General features: G+C 45.1%; 1 non-coding gene across 1 annotated transcript; it reads right to left on the reverse strand.

Annotated features, from left to right (window-relative positions):
• Positions 1 to 16,008: 16,008 nt before the first annotated feature.
• Positions 16,009 to 16,113, reverse strand: LOC116558571. Its single transcript, XR_004272073.1, has one exon. It is a non-coding gene; the product is annotated as a small nucleolar RNA SNORD46 (small nucleolar RNA).
• Positions 16,114 to 16,582: the final 469 nt, after the last annotated feature.

The following is a 16,582-nucleotide window of genomic DNA, read 5'->3' on the forward strand; positions in this document are numbered from 1 at the left end:
TTTCTTTCTCTTTCTTTCTTTCTTTCTTCCTTCCTTTCTTTCTTTCTCTCTCTCTCTTTCTCTCTTTCTCTCTTTTCTTTCTTTCCTTCTTTCTTTCTTTCTCTCACAGAGTCTCACAGAGTCTCACTCTGTCATCCAGGCTGGAGTGCAATGGAGTGATTTTGGCTCACTGCAACCTCTGCCTCCCAGATGCAAGTGATTCTCCTGCCTCAGCCTCCTGAGTGGCTGGGATTTTAGGCACCCGCCACCATGTCTGGATAATTTTTTGTATTTTTAGTAGAGACAGAGTTTCACTATGTTGGCCAGGCTGGTCTTGAACTCTTGACCTCAGGTAATCCACCTGCCTCAGCCTCCCAAAGTGCCGGGATTACAGGCGTGACCCACCACGCCTGGCCCAAGGGTTCAGGTTTCTGATTCAGGAGGCCTGGGTGGGACTGATCATTTGTGTTTCCAGCAAGGTTCATGTGTTACCCATCACATTCCAGGGCAATGTGTGGAGATATGGCAGCTGGGACATTGAACTCCGGGAGAGGAACCTGTCCTGTTGCCTGTGGGCATCCTTGTTAACTGTGGTTAAAAAAACCCAAACAAAACAAAACAAAAAACAGAACAAAGTTTCCCATCTTAACCATTTTTTACCAAATAGTTCAGCCGTATTAAATATATTCACATTATTATTCAACTTTCACTGCCATCCATCTCCAGAACTCTTTTCATCGTGCAAAACTGAGACTCTATACCCATTAATCAATGATTCCCACTTTCCCCTTCCCCATTTCCCTGGCAAAGATCTACTTTCTGTTTCTGTGAATTTGAGTACTCTAGGATCTCATCCAAGTAGAGCCCTACATTGCCTTTTTTGTTTTTTGGACGGAGTTTCACTCTTGATGCCTAGGCTGGAGTGCAACGGTGCAATCTCGTCTCACTGCAACCTCTACCTCCTGGGTTCAAGGGATTTGCCTGCCTCAGCCTCCCGAGAAGCTGGAATTACAGGCATGCACCACCACGCCTGGCTAATTTTGTATTTTTAGTAAATACGGGGTATCACCATGTTGGTCAGGCTGGTCTCGAACTTCCAACCTCAGGTGATCCGCCCACCTCGGCCTCCCAAAAGTGGTGGGATTATAGGCGTGAGCCACCAGGCCTGGCCCATACTTCGCTTTTCTTTTTGTAACTGGTTTATTTCACTTAGCAAAATGTCCTTAAGTTTCATCCAGGGTTTTTTATTTTTTTTTGGAGACAGAATCTTGCTCTATCCCCCAAGCTAGAGTGCAGTAGTGAGATCTCGGCTCACTGCAACCTCCAATTCCCAGGTTCAAGCGATTCTCCTGCCTCAGCCTTCTGAGTACAGTAGCTTGGATTACAGTGCGCACCACCACATCTGGCTAAGTTTTCGATTTTTAGTAGAAACAGGGGTTCACCATGTTGGCCAGACTGGTCTTGAACGCCTGACCTCAGGTGGTCTGCTGCCTCAGCCTCCCAAAGTGCTGAGATTACAGGCATGAGCCACTGCACCTGGCCTCATCCACATTTAACATGTGTCAGAACCGCCTTCCTTTCTTTTTCTTTTCTTTTTTTTTTTTTTTTTTTTTTTTAGGCGGGAGTCTTGCTCTGTTGCCCAGGCTGGAATGCAGTGGCGAGATCTTGGCTCACTGCAATCTCCTGCTCCCAGGTTCAAGTAATTCTCTGCCTCAGCCTCCTGAGTAGCTGGGATTACAGGTGCCCACCACCACGCCTGGCTAATTTTTTGTATTTTTAGTCAAGACGGGGTTTCATTTCACCATCTTGGCCAGGCTGGTCTTGAACTCCTGACGTCTGGTGATCCACCCACCTTGGCCTCCCAAAGCGCTGGGATTACAGGCGTGAGCCACCTGAACACTATTCCATTGCATGTGTAGGCCACATTTTGTTTATCCATTTATCTGTAGATGGACACCTAGTTGCCTCCACTTTTTGGCTGTTGAATAATGCTGCAGTGGGTAACTTGGTTTGGATGTTCTGTCCCCTCCAAATCTCATGTTGAAACGTGACCTCCAGGGCTGGAGGTGGGGCTTGGTAGGAGGTATCTGGGACATGGGAGCAGGTCCCTCATGAATGGCTTGGTGCTGTCCTCACAGTAATGAGCGAGTTCTCACTCTATGAATTGAGACAAAATCTGGTTGTTTGAAAGAGGTGGCACCTCCTCAGTCTCCCTAGCTCCCTCTCGTGAGGTGAGAGACGCTGCCTCTTCTTCTCTTTCCTCCTTGATTAGAAGATTCCTGAGGCTGCCCCAGATGCAGATGGGGCACTGTTCCTCTTGTACAGCCCACAGAACTGTGAGCCAAATATGCTTTTCTTTATAAATTACCCAGTCTCAGTATTCCTTTATAGCAACACAAAACAGACTGACGATGGACATACAAAACCTCTTTTGATTATTTTCTAGATTCAGATGGGAAACGGCTGAACCATAGCCCATGGGAATTCTATTTTTAATGTTTTGAGGAACCACCATCATGTTTTCCACAGTGGCTGCTCCATTTTACATTTCCACCAGAGGCACACGAGAGTTCCAATTTCTCCACATCTTCGCCAACACATTATTTTGTGTGTGTGTGTGTGTGTTTTGTTTTTTTTTTTTTTTTTTGACAGTAGTCTTCATAGGCCATGGGGCTTTTAAGCTATAGGATTAGGGAAATTTGTGCAAATGCGGTTTTTAAAACTCTTTGGCCAGGCACAGTGGCTCATGCCTATAATCCCAGCACTTTGGGAGGCCAAGGCGGGCGGATCACCTGAGGTCAGGAGTTCCAGACCAGCATAGCCGACTTGGTGAAACCCCGTCTCTACTAAAAATACAAAAATTAGCTGGGTGTGGTAGCGGTCGCCTATAATCCCAGTTATGCAGGAGACTGAGGCAGGAGAATCGCTTGAACCCAGGAGGTTGCAGTGAGCAGAGATCATGGCACTGCACTCCAGCCTGGGCAACAGAGTGAAACTCCATCTCAAAAGAATAAAAATAAATAAACAAAACTCTTTTAATGGGAGCTGAGTGGGGGAGAGGAGACAAATGCGCTTGTCAATAGAAATCCGACCCATGCTTTGAGGAGACTTCGTCATCCTCCACCTTGCCCTGCATTCCCCTCTCTCACTCTTTCTTTATTCAGCTCTCGTCTCTGTGCCTTCCTCATTTGCTCTTATCCAACCCTTCATCTTCTAGACCAGTCATCTTACCCATGTGGCAAGCCGTTTCCTTCTTAAAACTACCAGGATCTTTCTTGAGCCAAGAACCAGAATGAACTAAATTCTCAATCAGGTTTTAAAGGGTTGACTTTAAGGGTGAATTCTTGGGTGCTTTTGAAACTTCACCCATCGTTTTCCAAAATGACAGAGCAAGTGCACCTTGGTTGAAGGAGTGTGTAAAGCCATTCCTGAGATGCTATAAAGAAATACCTGAAGCTGGGTATTTCTTATTTCTGAGACTGGGTATTTCTTTCTAGAGAAAAGAGGTTTCATTTGCTCACAGTTCTGCAGGCTGTATAAGCATGGCTCTAGCATCTGCTCAGCTTCCCAGGAGGCCTCAGGGGGCTTTTACTCCAGGAAGGAGGTGAAGGAGCAGGTCTCCCACATGGCATAGCAGGAGCAAGAGAGAAAGCAGGGAGGGGCCACACTTTTTTTTTTTTTTTTTGAGATGGAGTCTGACTGTTGCCCAGGCTGGAAAGCAGAGGTGCCAGTGGCACAATCTTGGCTCACTGCAACCTCCGCCTCCCAGGTTCAAGCAATTACAGGCTTGCGTCACCACGCCTTGCTAATTTTTGTATTTTTAGTAGAGATGGGGTTTCACCATGTTGGCCAAGCTAGTCTCGAACTCCTGATCTTGTGATCTGCCCGCCTCAGCCTCCCAAAGTGCTGGGATTACAGGCATGAGCCACTGCGCCTGGCCAGGGGACACAAACTTTTAAACAATCAGATCTCACAGGAACTCACTCACTATTTCGAGGACAGCTCCAAGGGGATGATGCCAAACCATTCATGAGAAATCCACCCCCATCATCCAATCACCTCCCACCAGGCCCCACGCATGAATACTGGGTGGGGACAAATATCCAAATGGTATTAAGGAGCAATAAGGCACAAGAATATGGGAATCCAAAATGTTGGGTTTTTGTTTTTTGTTTTTGCAGCTGCTGAGAGCTATTGTAATGCTTTGTCTTATCCAAATAGCTGTTGCTTAAGGCTTATGCCTGTAATCTTGGCACTTTGGGAGGCCCAGGCGGGTGAATCACTTGAGGTCAGGAGTTCGAGACCAGCCTGGCCAGCATAGTGAAACCCCGTCTCTACTAAAAATACAAAAAATTAGCCGGGTGTGGTGGTGCACACCTATAATCCCAGCTACTCACGGGGGTGAGGCAGGAGAATCGCTTGAACCTGGGAGGCAGAGGTTGCAGTGAGCCAAGATTGCACCACTGCACCCAGCCAGAGTGACAGAGGGAGACTCTATCTCAAAAATAATAATAATAATAATAATAAAACCCCAAATAGCTATTGTTTGAGTGCAATTACGTTGTCTGAATGCAATTATGACATGAAGTTTTTTTCTGACATAAAAGTTCTTTCTTCGTTTTTGTGTGTTACGTGTTTGTTTGTTGTCAGCATAAACCTCAGCCCTCCTTTATTTAGTTATTACACTCCTAGCCTGGCAGGGACCTGTAAGCAGCATACAGTAAGCCTCGAGTTAGTGCAGTGCCTCAGCTTGCCCTTAGCACAGTTCTGTAATCATAGAATTTTATCATTTTATTTGAGAGAAGGTTTAGCACACTGCAGCCTTGACATCCCAGGCTCAAGGAGTCCTCGCACCTCAGTCTCCTGAGTGGGTGAGACTATAGGTGTGCAGCACAACACCTGCTAATTCAAAAATTTTTTGGTAAAGATGGGGGTCTCACTATGTTGGCTAGGCTGGTCTCAAACTCCTGAACTCAAGTGATCTTCCTGCCTTGGATTCCCAAAGTGCTGGGATGACAGGCATGAGCCAGTGTAAGTGGACTGAAAATCGCTTACAACTTTGTTGAATGAGAATGAGACAAACCTAAGCCTGCTATACATCTACTCAGCAGTTTAGTCACTTTTTTTTTTTTTTTTTTTTTTTGATGGAGTCTCGTTCTATTGCACAGGCTGGACTATGGTGGTGCGATCTCGGCTCACTGCACCTCCACCTCCTGGACTCCAGAGAATCTCCTGCCTCAGTCTCCCGAATAGCTGGGATTACAGGCATGTACCACCACACCTGGCTAATTTTTTTTGTGTTTTTAGTAGATTTGAGGTTTCACCATATTGGCCAAGCTGATCTTGAACTCCTGACCTTGTGTTTCACCCACCTCAGCCCCCCAAAGTGCTGGGATTACAGGCGTGAGCCATCGCACCTAGCCACAGATATCTCTTTATTGCTAAGAGTTACCTAAAATAAAGTACATTTGCTATTATAATAACTATTCTGTTCTGTTCTGAGTCCATTTCAAGAGCAAAGTTCCGTTTACCCAAGTTTATGGCCTGATAGAGGGAGACAGATAATCGTGGACTTTTCATTTCCTTCTCCTTCCTTAGTGAGTAGGGAATTATTACAAAGCAGGCTCCAGTGGCTTCACTTTTCTGCCTGGGGGAACTGGAGTGGAAGTGAGGGTGGGGCTGGGGAAGCAGCCTGTGCTGACCCTCGGCTTTTTGGTCCCAGCTCATGGGGTCTCCAGACCCAGCTCACAGACTTCGGCACCACTGTGAGACCACACCGGGGGTGGGTCTACATTCACTGGCCTGCTGGATTTAATCCTAGAAGGAAACAGACAAATTCCAAGAGAGTTGCTGATGACCCGGAAGGACTTTCTGCCCCACTCTTCCCTCGGCGCTCAGTTAACTCTCTGTAGTAAGGAAAGTAGCTTTCAGGTTTTATAAGTGGCAGAGAGGTGTGTTCTTTGAAACAGCTCATCAGACCTATTAGCGATGATTTTCAGTCTTCTGGGGAAAGTGTCGAACATTGGAGAGTAAGGAACTCATTTCCTTTCTCTTTTGTTTTACCTTGTGCTAAGCTTTAGTTTGAGTTCATTTTTGGGTGAGTTCTTACCTGAAGTAATACTAAGTTGGCAAGTATGAAACCTCACATGCAGTGGTTGAGTAAAGGGATTTGTTTTAGAAAATATGACGCGGGAATAAGCAAGTATGATTTCACCTGCTGCTTCTCTTTGGCCATGACTAGACCCACAGAAATTTCACTGAAAATCAAGCAAAGAGTCTTTCAGCCAATTTGTGACCTTACTCCAGTTTCCGGAGGTGATGGGTCCTGGCCAACAGTTCTGAACTGAATTTTTTCTTTCTTTTTTTTTTTGAGACCGAGTTGTGCTCTTGTCACACAGGCTGAACTGCAATGGCACAATCTCGGCTCACTGCAACCTCCGCCTCCTGGATTCAAGCAATTCTCCTGCCTCAGCCTCCCGTGTAGCTAGGATTACAGGTGCCCACCACCATGCCTGATAATTTTTGTATTTGTAGTAGAGACAGGGTTTCACCATATTGGCCAGGATGGTCTCAGATTCCTGACCTCAGATGATCCGCCCGCTTCAGCCTCCCAAAGTGCTGGGATTACAGGCGTGAGCCACTGCGCCCGGCCTGAACTGAAATATTTGAATAAGGAAAGGCAGACACATTCTAGAAACCAGAGACCTATGCATGGATATCAACCCCTAACAAAATCTAGACAGTCTTACTAGACAAATGTAAGTTACACTGAGATTCAGCATAGATTCATTACAAATAAGTGGCATTGATTAAACACACCATTTCATGGATTGGGATACTAGGGTAAGTGACCAAGGTATGGTACGTGCCAAAGCAGACAGCTTTGGGGTTCGGGTCCTGGCCTCTGTCACTGGGAGAGAGGTTGATGCAGCAATGCAGCAGAAGGCGATGGCCGGCAGGTGGGTGGGCCGTAGAGACTGAGTGTGGAGAGGGTGGGCTGTGAATGTCACACAAACAAACATGGTGGCCCAGAAGAAAGGGGGTCCAGGACATCCTCTTCCTCACTGGTAAGACAGGGCTTTTTGAGTTATAGATTTTAGAGTTATTCAGAGGACCCACACAATGGCTGGAAATGTTGAGTTTTCTGTCCCTAAAGGGATAGAGGCAAAGATCTCCAAAATAGACATAAGGATCAGCCTACAGCAGCCATGTCGGGAGCCCTGAACAGGTGAGGAAGCCACCGCAGAGGCCCCTCCCTACTCCCACACACTTTTTGGTCCTTATGAGTGATGTGAGGAACATTCAAAACCTGGAATTTGAGAAGCGTGGAATGAGTTTTCAATTTCACATGCGGTCTATTAACACAATTGTGTATGTATATATGAATTTATCAGTTGTAAACAAAATACTAACATGGGTGTTTAAAATGATACCAGGCCAGGCATGGTGGCTCATGCCTGTAATCCCAACACTTTGGGAGGCCAAGGTGGGTGGATCACCTGAGGTCAGGAGCTCGAGACCAGCCTGGCCAACATGGGGAAACCTCATCTTTATCAAAACACAAAAATTAGCCAGATGTAGTGGTGGGCACCTATAATCCCAGCTAAGGAGGCTGAGACAAGAAATCGCTTGAATCCGGGAGGCGGACATTGGGCCTGGGCTACAGAGTGAGACTCTACCTCAAAAAAAATGAAAGGTACCCTTACCCATCTAATATAGGTTCTAGCAAGTTACTCCAGACAAACGCAGCCATGACAGAAGTCTTTCCACACATCAAAGATTATCCTCTTAGGCTAGACTGCCTCCTATGTGACAGTCACGCAAGGAGGGAAGACACCATGTCCCAGGGAGATCCTCTACGCCACCCTGGAGATGAGCAGGTGACCTGTCCCAGATAGGCTGTCCCTTTTTTTTTTTGAGACGGAGTTTCGCTCTTGTTACCCAGGCTGGAGTGCAATGGCGCGATCTCGGCTCACTGCAGCCTCCATCTCCTGGGTTCAAGCAGTTCTCCTGCCTTAGCCTCCCGAGTAGCTGGGACCACAGGCGCGCACCCCCATGCCAGCTAATTTTTGTATTTTTTTTTTTAGTAGAGATGGGGTTTCACCTTGTTGACCAGGATGGTCTCGATCTCTTGACCTCGCGATCCACCCGCCTTGGTATACCCAAAGTGCTGGGATTAGGCTGTCCTTTGATGTATCAGCAGCATCGCTTGCAGGCAAGACAAAGGCATGGAGGCTTGAGGAGCATACAGCAGGCAACTTTCTGGCCTATTCAACAACAGGATGAGCTGTCGATCATGCCCCCACTCCATTCCAGCCTGGATGACAGAGTAAGACCCTGCCTCAAAAAAGAGGGAGAGACAGAGAGATATGCTTTTTTTTGGTGGGGGTGGGGGAGTGGGGGAGACAGGATCTTGCTCTGTCACCCAAACTGGAGTGCAGGGGTGCAGTCATGGCTCACTGTAGCTGATTTCTTGGGCTTAAGTGATCCTCCCACCTCGAAGAATTGCTGCTCTTTGGATGTCAATATTAAGAACCATTCACTAGGAGTTTGAGACCAGCCAGGGCAACATAGCAAGACTGTGTCTCTATAAAAAAATTTAAAACTTAGCCAGGTGTAGTGGTAGTTCCAGCTACTCAGGAGGCTGAGGTGAGAGGATCGCTTGAGCCCAGGAAGTCATGGCTGCAGTGACAACTGCACCACTGCACTCCAGTTCGGTGACAGAGCAAGATTATATCTCTCCCCCCACCACGCCCACCAAAAAAAGAATTAATCAACAAGCATATCTCTCTGTCTCTCTCTCTCTCTCTGGCTCTCTCTCTTTTCTGAGACAGGGTCTTACTCTGTCATCCAGGCTGGAATGACATGGGGGCATGATCACAGCTCACTGCAGCCTCAACCTCCCGGGCTCAACTGATCCTTTTACTCCAGTGTCTCAAGTAGCTGGGATCACAGGCTCATGCCGCCATGCCAGGCCAATTTTTGTATTTTTTGGTTTTGCTATGTTGCCCAGGCTGGTCTCAAACTCCCAGGCTCAAGCGATCCTCCTGCCTCAGCCTCCCAAAGTGCTGGGATTACAAGCATGAGCCACCACCCCTGGCCAACAGGTATCTCTTAAAAACCGATTTTGAGGTCACCTATCATAGAAACCATCAGTGATACACAAAAAACGGCAAGAGAAAATCCTGGCCTGGTCTACAGTCTGCGATTCCCAGAATTTTCTGGGTTCCCATGGACAAAACTCCAACCCATGTTTGCTTAGAATAAAAGGTGGAAGACGTCTTATAGGAGGGATCCCTTGGGGAGGGGGTGTCCGAAGTCAAACAAGGAGCTGAATATCCGGGCTCAGAAAGGCTGGGAGACTAGCACTAGGGACGAGTCTCAGTTAACCACTTCCCTGGGTGGAAGGCCTTGACTTGCCCTGGGCCCCAGGGGTTCCCAAAGAGAAATTCACTCTTCTTAGGTTGAAATACTTGATGATTTGATTAAGACATCAACAAGAAATCCCAATATCTATATAACTTGTGTGTGTTAAACCAACTTAACTCTAATTGTCGGTGCTGCCAGTTCCCATGAAAAAAAAAATGAGGGAATAGATGCCAGCTCTTATCACCAGAAAATTTCACCGCAGGACATTAATCATGAGAACAGGAAGAACGCTAAGAAAAATACTATTTAGGTATAATTACATTTCATCAAAGACACAATAGAACTGGATGGGAGAACATGAGGGAGGCTAGTTTAATTACAAAGCCCTAAGGAGGACTTACCACAAAGAAAACATCCATTTAGGAAAGACTAGACTTTGTTTCGCTGAGGATGTAACATTCCATTCATTTATCCACTCATCTAGATATCCACCCACACATCCATCCATCCATCCATCCATTTATCCATCCAGTCATCCAATCCATCTATCTTTCCATCCATTCATTCATTTATTCATCCATCCATCCATTTATCCATCCATTCATTCACCCAATCCATTAATTTATCCATCCATTCATCCTTCCATCCATTTATCTGTTCATCCATTCGTCCACCCATCCATCCATCTATTCATTCATTTATGTACCCATCCATCCATTCTGATTATACCATGTTCAGGAAAGACACAGTGTAAAAAGCTCTAAGGACAAAACAATTATTAGGATGATGTTTCTCCTTTAGGAACACCTTTAGGGAATTTACAATTGCCTGTGCATCCAGCTATGTATTTGCAGGATAATTTCTATTTTCCTTCGTGGAAATTCTAGTTGCGTTCTATCACGTTGCATATCCAAATATTGAGCCAGATTTTCCTCACTCACATGGTGACTGGGGAAGGCGGGAAATGAGAGGCTGAGAGATTCCATTTCCACTGAAATGTAAAACATGCATCCATTTGTGCTCCAGTGGGCACCTTACATAGAATACCCTGAGACCTCTGACTTTGGCGTTGGATAATGATATTGGTTTTTAGCATGCCAGGTATTTGGGGATAGGGGGATTTTAGAGAAGTTCTCTGTCTTTGGGGATTCAGAAGGATAGGTTACTGAGATTTTATTTTTTATTATTAAAGTATAATATACATTGAGGAAAGTGTACAAATCTTAAATATACAACTCAGTCAAGTTTTGCATAGCTATACACTCATGTGCCCTCCCTGCAGATGACAATATAGAACATCTCCACCCCCAGGAGGTTCCCACATGCTGCTTCCCTGACTATGCCACTCCATAACCATTATTCTGACTTTGTCATAAGTTGGTTTTGACGGCTTGAACTTCATAAAAATGGAGCCATACAGCACAGACCCTCCCACTGGTCTGCTCCTTTTGCACATCCTAATGGCTGTGAATCACTATATTGATGCATTTAGCAGCAATTCGCTCTTTTTATTGCTGTGTTTCCATTGAAGGAATACACTCCAATGCATTTATCTATTCTCTTGTTGATGGATATTTGAGTTGTTTGCCGTTTTGGATTACTGTGACTAAAGCCGCTATGAGCATTCTTCTGCATGTCTTTCAATGGACATGTGTGCATATCACTCTTGCTATATACCCAGGAGTAGAATCTGGTAGTGTTTTTCGATTCTAAAAACTTTGTTCCAGGCCAGGCGTGGTGGCTCATGCTTGTAATGGGAGGCCAAGGCAAATGGATCACGAGGTCAGGAGTTCAAGACCAGCCTGGCCAATATGGTGAAATCCTGTCTCTGCTAAAAATGCAAAAATTAGCCGAGCATGGTGGTGGGCACCTGTAGTCTCAGCTACTCGGGAGGCTGAGGCAGGAGAATTGGTTGAACCCAGGAGGCGGAGGTTGCAGTGACCTGAGATCGTGCCATTGCACTCCAGCCTGGGCGACAGAGCGAGACTGTTTCAAATACAACAACAACAAAACTTAGTTCCTATATAAAGACACATTTGTTTTTTATCTCTGGATGTGTGTACGGATACTTTTTAGAGAGATCTATCTGCAGCACATAGAAAACGGATGTTTAATTGTGATTGGCACCAGTTTGCAAAAGGCATGCTGTTTTGCTCTAAAGTCATACAATAAACACCATCAACATGTATGCTACATAGCGGGCAGATGAGGCCATGAAGGGAGTTTGGTGTACTTTGCTCCTTAAAGATAATTGATTAAAATTAAAATTGGTTAGAAGAGTATGTGTGTATGTATACATGGAGTTGGCTCTGGAAGTAATGCGTTTCTTTTAAAAATTGCAGCTGAGGCTGTGTGAGATGGCTCATGCCAGTAATCCCAACAGTTTTTTGGGAGGCCAAGGTGGGAATATGGCTTGAGGTCAGGAGTTCAAGACCAGCTGAGGCAATACGGCAAGATTCCGTCTCTACAAAAAATATAAAAAATTAGCCGGGTGTGATGGTGCGTGCCTGTGGTCCAGCTACTCAGAAGGCCGAGGTGGGAGGATTGCTTGATCCCAGGAATCAGAGGTTGCAGTGAGCCCTGGTCACACCATTGCACTCCAGAAAGAGGGAGACTCTGTCTCCAATAATAATGATAACAGTAATAAATAATTATTTTTAAATTATAGCTGAACAGTATGGTGAAAGCCTTGAAGTCCTGAGGATCATCTAACCTAAAAGCCATGAGGACACTGTGAAGGTGGATGACTGATTGGATGGGGAGCGTGAAGGAGAGGGTGCAGAGACAACCCTGAGGTTTCCTACCTGGATGACGAGGAGAATGGCCATGCTACTAAGAGAAATAAGAAAACCAAGAGAACATCCAGGCAGATCATTTGAGCCCAGGACTTACAGGCCAGCCTAGGCAACAAAGTGAGAATCTCTCCAAAAAAAAAAAAAAAAATAGCCAGGTGTGGTGGCACACACCAGTGATCCTAGCTACACAGGAGGCTGAGGCAAGAGGATCACTTGAGTATAGAATTTCCAGGTTGCAGTAAGCTATGCTCTCACCACGGCACTCCAGCCTGGGTAACAGAGTGAGACCTCTTTCCTTCCTTCCTTCCTTCCTTCCTTCCTTCCTTCCTTCCTTCCTTCCTTCCTTCCTTCTTTCCTTCCTTCCTGAAGTTCCAGTTATTTGGGAGGCTGAGGCTTCCTTCCTTCCTTCCTTCCTTCCTTCCCTTCTTTCTCTCTCTCTCTCTCCTTCCCTCCCTCCCTTCCTCTCTTCCTTCCTTCCTTCCTTGCTTTCTTGCCTGAGATTTGCTCTTGTTGCCTAGGCTGGAGTGCAATGGTGCAACCTCAGCTCACCGCAATCTCTGTCTCCCAGGTTCAAGTGATTCTCATGCCTCAGCCTCCTGAGTATCTGAGATTACAGACACGTGCCACCATGCCCAGCTAATTTTGTATTTTTAGTATAGATGTGGTTTCTCCATGTCGGTCACACTGGTCTCAAACTCCTGACTCAAGATGATCTACCCACCTCAGCCTCCCAAAGTGCTGGGATTACAGGCGTGGGCCACTGCACCCAGCCGTGAGACCCTATCTTAAAAAAAAAAAAAAAGAAAAGAAGAAAGAAGAGAAAAAATCAAGAGAAAGTAGAGTAGCAACACAAATATACTCACATTCCTATGCTGATATGTAAAGAAAATGTAATTTATTTCTCCACAACCAACCTAAATTTTCAAGTGAGACCCCATTTTGGTAATAGGGAAGTGTATTGAACTTTAAGTTTGCCAAAGATCGACTGGGTGCAGTGGCTCATGTCTGTAATCCCAGCACATTGGGAGGCTGAGGCGGGAGGATCACCTGAGGTTGGAGACCACCCCATCTCCATTAAAAATACAAAAATTAGCTGGGCGTGGTGGCATGTACCTGTAATCCCAGCTACTTGGGAGGCTGAGACAGGAGAATCTCTTGAACACGGTAGGCGGAGGTTGCAGTGAGCTGAGATTTTGCCATTGCACTCCAGCCTGGTGAAAAGAGCAAAACTATATCTCAAAAATAAAAACAAAAACAAAAAAAAACGGTTTGCCAAAGATTGGTACCTCAGTCTCTGGATGCTTTGATCTCTTGAACAAATGCTCAGTCTCCACCCAGACCCCACTGGCACCTCCCAGCCCTCTAGTCTTTCTCTAAAGAGGTGTCTGGGTATAGGGGCTTGGAATTGACCAGATCACCAGGGGCCTTGATGACCTCATGGAGGTAAAGTTGATTATGAAGTTTGTAACTGTATAAATTGTAAAAAGAACAAACAGTTTATTTAGAAGATTGTAAAAGTATCCTGGCAAGTATAGCCAGGAAGCCTCTGCTAAACATGTGTAACAGGAATGGAGAGAAACAGAAAAATATTCCAAAGCCTCTGTGGTTAAACCAGTGTGGTGTTGGCACATAAACAGACATACACACCAAGACTAGAACATCTAAAACAAGATGAAATTGCTTACGGAAACTTAGTATATAATAAAAGAGGCAACTCAAATCCGTGGAGAAAGAAGGACATTTTTTAAAGTGGTTCGAGGTCCAGGCAAGGTGGGCTTATGGCTGTAATCCCAGCACTTTGGGAGGCCGAGGCAGGAGGATCCTTGAGAACAGGAATTGGAGACCAGTCTGAGTAACATAGTGAGACTCCATCTCTACAAAAATAAAATGTAAAAATAAAAATTAGCCAGGCCTGGTGGTGCACACCTGTAGCCCCAGCTACTCAGCAGGCTGAGGCAGGAGTTTGAGGCCATAGTGAGCTATGACCCACCACTGCACACCAGCTTGGGTGACAGAGTGAGACTCTGTCTCCAAAGAATAAAAAGGAAAGTGGTTTGAGGGTATCTGGATAGTCATGCAGAAAAAGATAACATGGACTCCATTCTTCACATGGTACTCCGGGATAAATTCCAAATCAGAGGCTTAAGTGTGCAACTACTAGAAGAAAACATGAGAGTATTCCTTTGCAACTTCTGCACAGAGAAAACTTTCCCAAGGCTTAAACTCCTGAAGCAATGAGAGAAAAAGATGGATAAATTTGATTTCGTTAAAACAACTTTGCATGGCCAAAAAATCATAAGCAAAGTATCACTTCCTGGGAAACATGTTCTAGACAAAGGGTTATCATCTATATATGAATAGCTTCTAAATCAAAGAAGAAACAGGCCAACAAGTTAACAAGTTAATAGAAAATTGGACTAGAGAAATAGACAAGCCAGAGAAAATGAAATCCGAATGGCCCTTAACCATGTAAAAAAGATTCTCAGTCTTGCCTATAAGAAGCAAAGTGTGAATTAAAACTCATCAAGATATCATTTCTCACCCAGCAGATTGTCAAAAGTCAAAATGTTTGACAACATATTCTCTTTTTTTTTTTTTTTTGAAACGGAATCTCGCTCTGTTGCCCAGGCTGGAGTGCAATGGCATGATCTCGGTTCACTGCAACCTCCACCTCCCCGGTTCAAGTGATTCTCCTGCCTCAGCCTCCTGAATAGCGGAGATTACAGGCACCCACCACCACTCCCAGCTAGTTTTTATATTTTTAGTTAGAGACAGGTTTCACCAGGTTGGCCAGGCTGATCTTGAACTCCTGACCTCAGGTGATCCACCTGCCTCAGCCTCAGTGCTGGGATTACAGGCGTGAGCCACCGCACCTGGCGGCAACATATTCTTGACAAGCTGTGGGGAACCAGGCATTCTTATACATCGCTGTTGGGAATATAACATGGTAGAGTTGCTGTGGAGGGAAACTTGACAATATCCAGCAAAGTTACATATGCAGTCATTCACTGAGCTGGCTTTCCTGCTTTTAGGTATTTACCCCAAAGATAGTGTGACAAAAATATGAAAAGGTGCATGCACATGGCTATTGTTACAGCACAGCTTCACTAAAGAGGCAGCTGCTTAGCTATCCTTCGGTGGAGGGTCTGGTGGATGACTTACGGTACATTTACATAATAGCCATTCAACTTTAAAAAAAGCTATTTCTATGTATTATTACTATGTAGTTATTTCTGGGTTATATCTATAAATGGAAAGAGCAAATGGAGAAATATATATAGTATATAAATGTGTATGCCATTTAGGTGATAGACCTATGTGATTTATATAATTAAAAGGAAGGATATGAATATGTGCACACACACATTTTTTTTCTATAAATATATCTAAATTTGTATTTTTTAAAATAGAGAGAAAAACCATAAAGAGGGGCTGGGCACTGTGGCTCATGCCTGTAATCCCAGCACTTTGGGAGACCAAGGTGGGTGGATTGCTTGAGTTCAGAGTTTGGGACCAGTCTGGCCAAAATGGTGAAACCCTGTCTCTACTAAAAATACAAAAATTAGCTGGGTGTGGTGGCATGTGCCTGTAATCCCATTTACTCCGGCGGCTGAGGCAGGAGAATCACTTGAACTTGGGAGGTGGAGGTTGCAGTGAGCCAAGATTGTGTCACTACACTCCAGCCTGGGCGACAAGGGCAAAACTCTATTTCTAAATAAATCAATAATAAATATCATTTCCTACTAAAAGGAACCATGGGGTGGGGGGTGGAATTCATTTACTCAGCTTCTCTAATAAAATTATACCTCATGATAACAAAATAGTTGATGAAAGAAGTTTTTTTTGTTTGTTTGTTTTTAACTTTTAACAGTCACTGTAACTATGACATGTCCTAGCATTGGCAAGTGGCACACAAGTGACCAAGACGGCCACAACCACACCTAAGGATTCTTTTTCCATCACCCTACATAGTTTTTTTCTTTAAAGAAGCAGTCTACCTAGGCGGGGTACGATGGCTCACGCCTGTAATCCCAGCACTTTGGGAGGCCAAGGCAGGCAGATCACAAAGGCAGGATTCGAGACCAGCCTGACCAACATGGTGAAACCCCATCTTTACTAAAAACACAAAAATTAGCCAGGTGTGGTGGCGCATGCTTTTAATCCCAGCTACTCAGGAAGCTAAGGCAGAGAATTGCTTGAATGCAGGAAGCGAAGGCTGCAGTAAGCCAAGATTGTGCCACCGCACTCCAGCCTGGGCGACAGAGCAAGACTCCATCTCAAATAAAAAAAAGTAGAAGAAGGAATGATAGTCATAATTTCACAGTGTCTACTTTATCGTTCTAGGCAATGGTCACCAAGAGCTGCTGACATCACCAAACATTATGTGCCTCTTTGCCAAAAAAATTCAGACCTGAATCTTAACAGCCCTACATTTAACC

This window comes from Sapajus apella, unplaced genomic scaffold (assembly GCF_009761245.1).
Source record: "Sapajus apella isolate SASKATOON/1434 unplaced genomic scaffold, GSC_monkey_1.0 scaffold21, whole genome shotgun sequence".
Lineage (NCBI taxonomy): Eukaryota > Metazoa > Chordata > Mammalia > Primates > Cebidae > Sapajus > Sapajus apella.